Source organism: Triticum dicoccoides, chromosome 6B (genome assembly GCF_002162155.2).
Source record: "Triticum dicoccoides isolate Atlit2015 ecotype Zavitan chromosome 6B, WEW_v2.0, whole genome shotgun sequence".
Taxonomy (NCBI): Eukaryota; Viridiplantae; Streptophyta; class Magnoliopsida; order Poales; family Poaceae; genus Triticum; species Triticum dicoccoides.
Window position 1 is genome coordinate 328088052 of NC_041391.1, and position 8916 is coordinate 328096967.

Here is an 8916-nt window from a genome sequence, read left to right on the forward strand (position 1 = left end):
AACCTCCGCATCATCTTCTGGAACGCTCGCGGGTTAAACTGCCCGGCTAAGCGTAGCACCGTCAGATCCGTCATCGCAAGCGTCCTCCCCTCCGTGGTTTGCTTGGAGGAGACGAAACTCGCTGTCGTCACTCCTTTCCTCGTCTCTGACTCCCTCGGGTCCGATTTCTCCGCCTTCTTCCACCTGCCGGCTGATGGCATGCGTGGATGCATCATCCTCGGTTGGCGCCCCTCAAAGATTTCCCTGTCTAACCCTTACATCGGAGCCAACTTCATCGCTGCCTGCGCCACCTCCCATGGCACCGACGCTCACTGGTGGATCATGGGCGTTTATGTCCCCCAAGACGAGCCCGATAAGGCCTCCTTCCTTGCCGACCTGCATGACTTCCGCGCCTCGCGAATTGGCCCCTGGATCATTGGCGGTGGCTTCAACATGATCTCTTCGGCGGCTGATAAGAACAATGATCGGGTTAATCAGAGATCTATGAGACATTTCAGGTGCTTCCTGGCTGATGCTGAGCTGCGTGACATCTATCTGCATGGCAGGCGCTATACCTGGTCCAGCGAGCGGGACCCCCCCACCCTCGTGCATATTGATTGTGTCCTTTGCTTGCCTAGTTGGGAGACCGCCCACCCCAACTGTCTCTTGCGCTGCCTCTCCTCGGCTGCCTTGGATCACGGGCCCCTCCTTATCGACTGTGCCATGCCCCCGTCTGGCCCTCGGTGCTTCCACTTCGGGCGATTCTGGCCCAAGCATGGTTTTCATCAGACCGTGGCGACCGCGTGGCACGAGACGCCTCGCGACCCTGACCCGTTCAGGCGCATTTTCTCTCGGTTCAAATCCACTGCACGCCGTCTTCGGAGCTGGAGCGCGCACTCCGTAGGCCACGTTACGCTCCGCCTCTCCGTCTCGCGGGAGCTGATCGCGTTTCTTGACGCGGACCAGGACTTCAGGCAGCTATCCCTGGCGGAGGCGTGGCTGCGGCGCTCAAAAGAACCTACCTTGGGCTCGCCTCCCTCCACTGATCCATTGCCCGCCAGCACGTCTGCCTCTCTTGGCTCCGGGAGGGAGACCCAGACATCGCCTACCTCCGCCTGCGTGCCGCTCACCGCAAGAATCGCAACCAGATTCATGAGCTGCGCGTTCATGACACCGTGATCTCTGATTCGGCGGCCATGGCCGAGGCTGCATACAACCACTTCTCTGCCCTCCTTGGCACTGCCGACCACCACAAGCACACCCTCGCCCTTGAGGAAATTGACGACCGTCACTTCGACCTCTCGGCGCTTGATTAGCCCTTCTCGGCCGACGAGATCTGGGCCGCCGTCCGGCAGCTACCCCGCGGCGAGGCCCCTGGCACCGATGGATTCACCTTCGAATTGTTGCTTGTTGCCTGGGACATCATTCACAGTGACTTCGTCGAGGCCTTTTGCAAGCTCTACGAGTTGAATGGTCATGGCCTCCACAAGCTCAACGAGGCTCTCCTCACTCTCATCCTGAAAGGACCGGATGCCTCCACGCTCTCTGAGTATAGGCCGATCAGCCTCATCCATCTCTTTGCCAAACTTGTTGCCAAGGTCCTTTCCCTCTAGCTTGCCCCGCGCCTCGGCGAGCTCATCTCCGCCAACCAGAGCGCGTTCATCACCGGCCGGACCATCCACGACAACTTCATGCTCGTCCAGCAGACGGCTCAACAGCTACACAATCTCCGCCTTCCGCGCGTGCTGCTCAAGCTCGACATTGCCCGTGCCTTTGATTCTGTCTCTTGGCCTTTCCTCCTTGAGGTGCTCCAGCACTTGGGTTTCGGACCGCACTGGCGCAACCGGATCTCCATTCTCCTCTCCACGGCCAGTACCCGTGTGCTCATCAATGGCTCCCCAGGGCCACCGATTCGACATTGCAAGGGACTGCGACCAGGCGATCCGGTGTCCCCCATGTTCTTCGTCATCGTCATTGACGTCCTGAATCACCTCTTCCTACACACCACCAACTGCGGTCTGCTTCAACGGCTCACTGATTGTCACATGTCCACAAGCCTCTCGCTCTACGCCGACGACGTCGTGCTGTTCTGCCGCCCCGATGAGCGTGACCTCTCTGTGGTCCGTTGCATCCTTCAGACCTTTGGCACCGCCTCGGGCCTCCACACCAATTTGGGCAAGTGCGCCGCGCTTCCCATCCGATGCAACCCTGAGCTCCGCGACTCCCTCCTCGGCCTCTTCCCCTGCCCTCTTGGCGAGATCCCTGTCAAGTACCTCGGTCTCCCGCTCTCCATCTGCAAGGTGCCTGCCTCCGCTTTGCAACCCTTCATGGAGAAGTTGGAGAAGAAGCTTTCCCCCTGGTGAGTGACCATGCTCTCCCGCAGCGAGCGTCTGGCCCTCGTCTGCCACGTCTACTGCGCGATGCCGACCCACATCTTGATCGCCATGTCGCTGCAAGGATCCATCCTTCGGCAAGTGAACCGCTTCATCCGTGCTTTCCTTTGGCAAGGCTACAAGAATACCAACAGAGGACACTGCCTTGTCAGTTGGGGCAGAATCCGTCGGCCACTCGCCTATGGCGGCTTAGGCATCCCCGACCTCCAGCGATGCGCTCATGCCCAGCAGGCCCGTTGGTTATGGCTGTGCAAGACCGACCCCACCCGCCCATGGGCACACCTCACATCCCCAGAAGCCCAGCATTGCAGGCCATCTTCCGGGCCTCCACCTTCTGGACTGTTGGTGACGACACGTCCTGCATCTTCTGGGAAGATCACTGGATCGATGGTGCCTCCATTGTCGAGCTCTCACCTCTCGTCTTCGCCGCGGTGCCTCATCGGCGCCGCAAAACACGCACGGTGGCCGCGGCCCTCGACTCCCGCGCATGGGTCCACGAAATTTTGTGCCCGCTGGGGCACGAGGCCCTCGTGCAATACATCCACCTCTGGATTCGGCTCTGCCAGATCGCCCTCACCGATGCCCCAGACACCAACACCTGGCGTTAGACTCCGACTTGCATGTACTCTACGAGATCATGCTACAAGGCCCTCTTTGCTGGGTCCACGATCGAGCCCTCCTGGAAGCTCACCTGGAAATCTTAGGCAACTTTTCGCGTCAAAGTCTTTCTCTGGCTAGCTTTTCAGGGACGACATTGGACCGCCGACCGACTTGCTCGTCGCGGCCTCGCCCATGCCCCGCTCTGCCTTCTCTGCGATCAAGAACCTGAGACCATGGAGCATCTACTCTCTAGCTGCCCCTTCTCCTGGCAGGCCTGGCACGAGAACCTATCCTGGTACCACATTACGGACACCCCGCTTCCGGACTCCACTTCGGATTTCCGCGAACGGTTCTCCTCAGCGGTGCAGAGCGCGCCGACAGCCCTGCGCCATGGCCTCACCTCGCTGATCATCCTCACGGCTTGGCACATTTGGAAGCTTCGAATGCCTGCATCTTCAATGGTGCAGCGCCCTTGATCCCCCTCTCATCAACGACATCAAGGAGGACGCTCGTGGCTGGGCCGCCGCCGGAGCCAAAGGGCTTAGCAACCTGCTCCCCATGCCGTAGTCATTTCTATTTTTGGGGCTTGTGCGCACCCCTCTCCCTTGTTTGCGCCACCATATTCCTCACTCACGCCCTCCCGTGTACGTGCTTGTGAGACTACTCCTGTAATTGCTATACTCTCCTTCTATCAATGCAATGATACACAAGCCTCTTGCGTATTCGCGAAAAAAATGCATATGAGAGCCACTCAACATTTTCATCGTGGCCTTCCCCTCGGTATGACTCAATAAAAAAAGAAATTCAGAGAAACACACTGAAATATTTTGGAGTTTTTGGTTTTTTGTAAAGAAGCAAATAAAAAGGGGAGATCAAAAACGAGAAAAACTATTTACACGGGAAAGCTCCCAACAAGCAAATGAAGAACAAAGAAATCTTTTTGGGTTTTCTTTTTACTGACAACAATTTAAACTAGGAAGAAAAATCAGAAAGAAGCAAGAAATATATTTTTGGATTTTTCTCAATGTTTTTCAAACACACAAGAAGAAAACGAGAAAATAAATTTAACAAGGATAATACAATGAAAAAGTGTGAACATCGACAACTGGAATGAATGTGTGAACTTGAATGTAATGTCTATGGAAATACTTACTCCCCCAAGCTTAGGCTTTTGTCCAAACTTGGTAATCAGTTAGTAGCCTGCGTAATGGTCGGAGTGGTAGCTCACGGAGGCTCTCGGTGCGGATGCCTTAGCCTGCCGTGCGGCCACAACTACTGTGTTATGGGCTCAGGCGTCGCTCTCAAGAACAAAATATCTTCCCCTACTGTGAACACTAAAGAGAGCAGGTGCAGGAAAATATGTGTCCACCATGGGGTCCTTATTAAAGCAATTTATCAGTGAAATTATGGGGTTCACCTCTAAGGATTTTATGATGTTCCAAATCATCAAAGTCTAGGTGAAACACCCAGCTCTCTTGCTAACTGTGTGGCATAAATTCCACCATAAAAATATCCACTACCAGCGTTGTGTTGGAACCTGCGTGCAACAATCGCTCCAACATTATAACTTTTGTCACCGGTGAGAGCCGTGCGTATGAGGATCAAGTCTGGAGCACAAAGTGTACTACAATCTTGGTTTCCTACCATGCATTTTCCATTAAATAATGTGAAGTACTGGACTGTGGGAAAATGAATGCTCTTTATTCTACCTTGCGTCACTCCCCTAGTCTCACCATAGCAAAGACTAGTCAAGAATATCTCAAACTCATACCTTGGCAGTTCATGGAGCGAACCCCACAATGGGATTGTGCAGTGGTGAGCGAATCTCTCTAAAAATATGCTAAATGGAATTTCATACAATTTAAACGACACCCTAGACTCACGGGGATGGAATTTAAATCCTTTGACAAATTATTCAGTGAGAGTGAGGTGTTGTTTGCACTTATCTGAAATGTAGGAACCGATATTGGCATTGTGAACATATTGCTCAAATTCATCCTTAATGCCCACACTCACCATATAATCGTTGCATGGCCATAAGCATGTTTTTGTGGCGGCATCTCTTATGGAACTTTTCCTCAATTCAACATAAGACCGACGAGCGGAGATGCTACTAGAATATGCCTCCGAGGATCTCCTCATCGAAGAACTCCTTCCAAAGAAGTTCATAATAATCACGAACAATTTTCTGAAAATTTTTGGGTCACAAAAATTTGTTAACAAAACTTCACAAGATGGGTAACAACTACTCATAGGGATGTATACAGGCCATAGCAAGCATTCAAACTACTTAGAACTCAAAGAATTCAACATGCAATCTCATCTACAGCAGCACCAAGAGTAGCTATTTATTCAAAATATAAACCACTAAAGCAAAAACTAATTGGACACACGGAGGAGTCACATACCAAGCAACAATCCCCCTAAATAGTTTTGGAAATAGAGCTTCGAGCAAAGAGATCAAAATCTGCGGGGTTGAGAGCAAGAACACGAAAGAGAGAGCAATGGTGATTTTTTCTGGAGGTAGGTGATGATGTGGGATGAAGAGGTAAGTAAGGGGGCCCACGTGGGGACCACAACCCACCAGGACATGCCTGGGGGTCCTGGCGTGCCCAGGTGGGTTGTGCCCACCTGGTACACCTCCCTCCAATATTATTTGCACCAAAAAATCTTAAATAATCAGAAAAAATCATATTAAATTTCCAGAGTATTCTGAGAACTTCTATTTTTGGGTCATTTCAAAAAACAGACAAAACATGGCATTTTATTTTATTTAACAAAAAAAATTGAAAAAAAGATAGGGACAGAAGGTAGTGCTCACTAGATTCATCAACTTTATACCTCTAAAAAATGATCCATTAATAAGGTTGATCAAGTCATATTAACAACCACTTTCGATTACAATGAAACCGAAGAACTTTCGTGAATCGCTAAGTTACGTCAACGAGGATATGATTGTCCCCAACAATAAGCATTTCATATTTCTTTTTAACAGTAGATAGAGGTACAATACTAGGGAAAACCCTAGCAGTAGCGCGTGTTTTAACCATATCAGTAGCGCAGGGAACAATGCTACTAGTAAGGCGATACAACTCAAGGTTAGCAGTAGCGTGTGTCGGACCACGCTACTGCTATATCGACTTAGTAGCAGCGCTTTCCACTATGAGCTCTACTGGTAATTAGTAGTAGCGACTCTCCCGTCACGCACTACTACTATTATTCCATATTTCTTTTTTACTTCATGTTGTATTCATACACCTTTATACAAGTTTTCATACTGCAGCAATTTAGAGAATGTTTTTACATCATAATGAGTTATTACATCACTGCGAGAAAGAATCGTGGACTAGTTTCAAGTGGATGGACATCCACTTGAAACTAATCCGCGGTTCTTTCACCCAATGATGTAATAAATATCATCATCATCATCATCATATCATTAACAAATTACCATCATAATACATCATTGTCATATAACACCACCTCATGATCATTGTTTTCATCAATGAGACATCACATACAAGTTGGTCACTAGACATAATCACAACTAGTCCTCATCATCAACTCTCATAAACATATTGTACATCATAGAACCTACTACATTCTCTTAGGACCTACTAAATTATCTTAGGTAAAATAGCATAAAACAAGATAGCCCCTGACTCTCCATTATGGAGAATGGAGATTATCCTGTCTCCAATTCTTGCCTTTTGCACAATGTTGCTTCCAAGAACCTCCTTACGACTGTCCATACATTTTTTCCATTCTTTGATTATCATGTGTTCACCGGTTTTAGAAATCCGGTATGGACAGGTGAGATTCGTAGGACGACCTGGCTGTATGTTCAAAACATCAAGGCGACCATTCTGATACATCAAATGAGGCACACAATCCATCGAGATTTTCTGTTGAAAAACATAGTAATAACTTTGTAGTTAGCAATGTAGTTCAGTTTTATGCAAAAGATGCATGGATGTCGTAATAGTAAAAAAATCTTACTAGGATATCTCCATGGAAGTTATCGTGGTTCAACACGTGCACTAGTGGCACGTATTGACCATAATTTGTAGGAGTTCGATAAAAGGCATTGTAATTCTAAATTTCAGTACAATATGTGACCAGATGATTTTTCTCCTCATAAGTTAACTCAAAGCCATCGATGTAGTTGGTTCTGTCTACCATCTTCCTCACATTCTTTGAAGAATGAAAATAAGCTATCAATGGAAATAAGCTGTCAACTATTTTGAAATAAACAATATAAATTACTTAATAACTATGTTTGAGGAACTCACATAGCGGTAGAATTGGAAGCGTATCAAGAAGGACCCAAATGTCCAAATTGTCTTGGTCGATGTCAGGATCACCAAGATCCATGGTGACAAACATACCCTCTTGAAAATCATACATCTTGCAACGTGCTTCCCAACGGGCAACCAAACGGGATACGCTCTCAGAATTGTATAGATTTACCTCAAAATCCATACCATGATGGGTCCTTAGGTTAATTTTCTTTCTTTCATTCCTCTCATGATCTTCAAAACCCATCCTCTCCAAGACATAGCGTCTTGCATGGCATGGGATAATCTAGTCGAATTGTAAAAGACAAAAATTACACGTTGAAGTAGTAGAAGTCGAGCTTAATTACGAAAAAACACTTTGTGTCATAGCGTACCATTTCACAATCGAAGGCCTCCTCGAGCTTAATGCTGAAGCGCCAACCTTTGTCCAGGTGAGGCATGTCGCAGAAACCCCGGTTGTCGCCGCACCAGGAGCACTCCCCGGGACCTTCTTCGTCCGACGACATTTCCTATGTTCATAATTCAAAGATTAAACTTGTACAATTAAATATATGTACTACAAAAACTAAATTAGATCATTATTATTCATCACTGGGTTGACTATCGGTCTGTCGAGTCTTTTCTTGAAAACTCCTAGCTCACATGGTGTATATATTCGACCGTCGGTGATGGTATCGTTCCTAAGTAAATTACACCAAATTGTCTAGAAGATGGGAATGAAGGAGAAGCTACCCCCATGACAACAGTCGGGATTCTTCGTCCTCTCGTATATGGTGGAGACTCTTCCTCACCAATTCCTCTCTGACATTTGCGACCGTCGGTGATGGTCGTTACTCCTCCTTCCCCTAGTGCATAACAAAGGTCTAGCACCTGGAGAAGAAGGAGAAACGACCCCCACGACAACAGTCGGGATTCTTCGGCCTCAACAGACTTAAAGTCAACCCGAAATATCGATTAATTATCTTTCTAGAAAATCCAGGCCACTCGATATTTCCTACATATTCTAGCACAAGTCATGCCAAAATTCACAGAAAATTCCGGCATGACCTTTGCTAAAACAGGACATATCGAGCGCCTGAAATTTGCCTGAACGGAAATTAATCAACACTCCGGCAAAACATAGGCCACTCGGAGGTTTAACCTGCAAACATGACCGACCACTTGGGCAACCACATATCCTATTTGAGCAACACAAGATATACATGTTTTTATGTACATCATATCTTATAGGACTCATATTGACAAGGAGATTTGGCTGGTCTCACCTCGAGGTCGAAGGGGGTCGGTGACGGGGACGACGACGGGGATGATGGAGGGGCTCTTTGATTTCTGCAAAAACAAAAACCCTATAAGTTATAACTAATACATCTTGAATAGTATCATACATATAACAGCACTAATACAACTAAAACCCTAGTGAACGGCGGGTATCGACGACGAGGATGTGGGATAGGCATCGTCGACGTCGATGGGGGAATAATTGGTTAAACTAAAAAATAACAACAAATGTGACATGTTCAACTAGTTCTATTAATTCACCTAGTTCTTACTAAAAATGAACTTACTATAAATAAAAATAAACTAGTTCTTTCTAAAAATAAACTAGTTCAACTAGTTCAACTAAAAATAAACTAGTTCTTACTAAA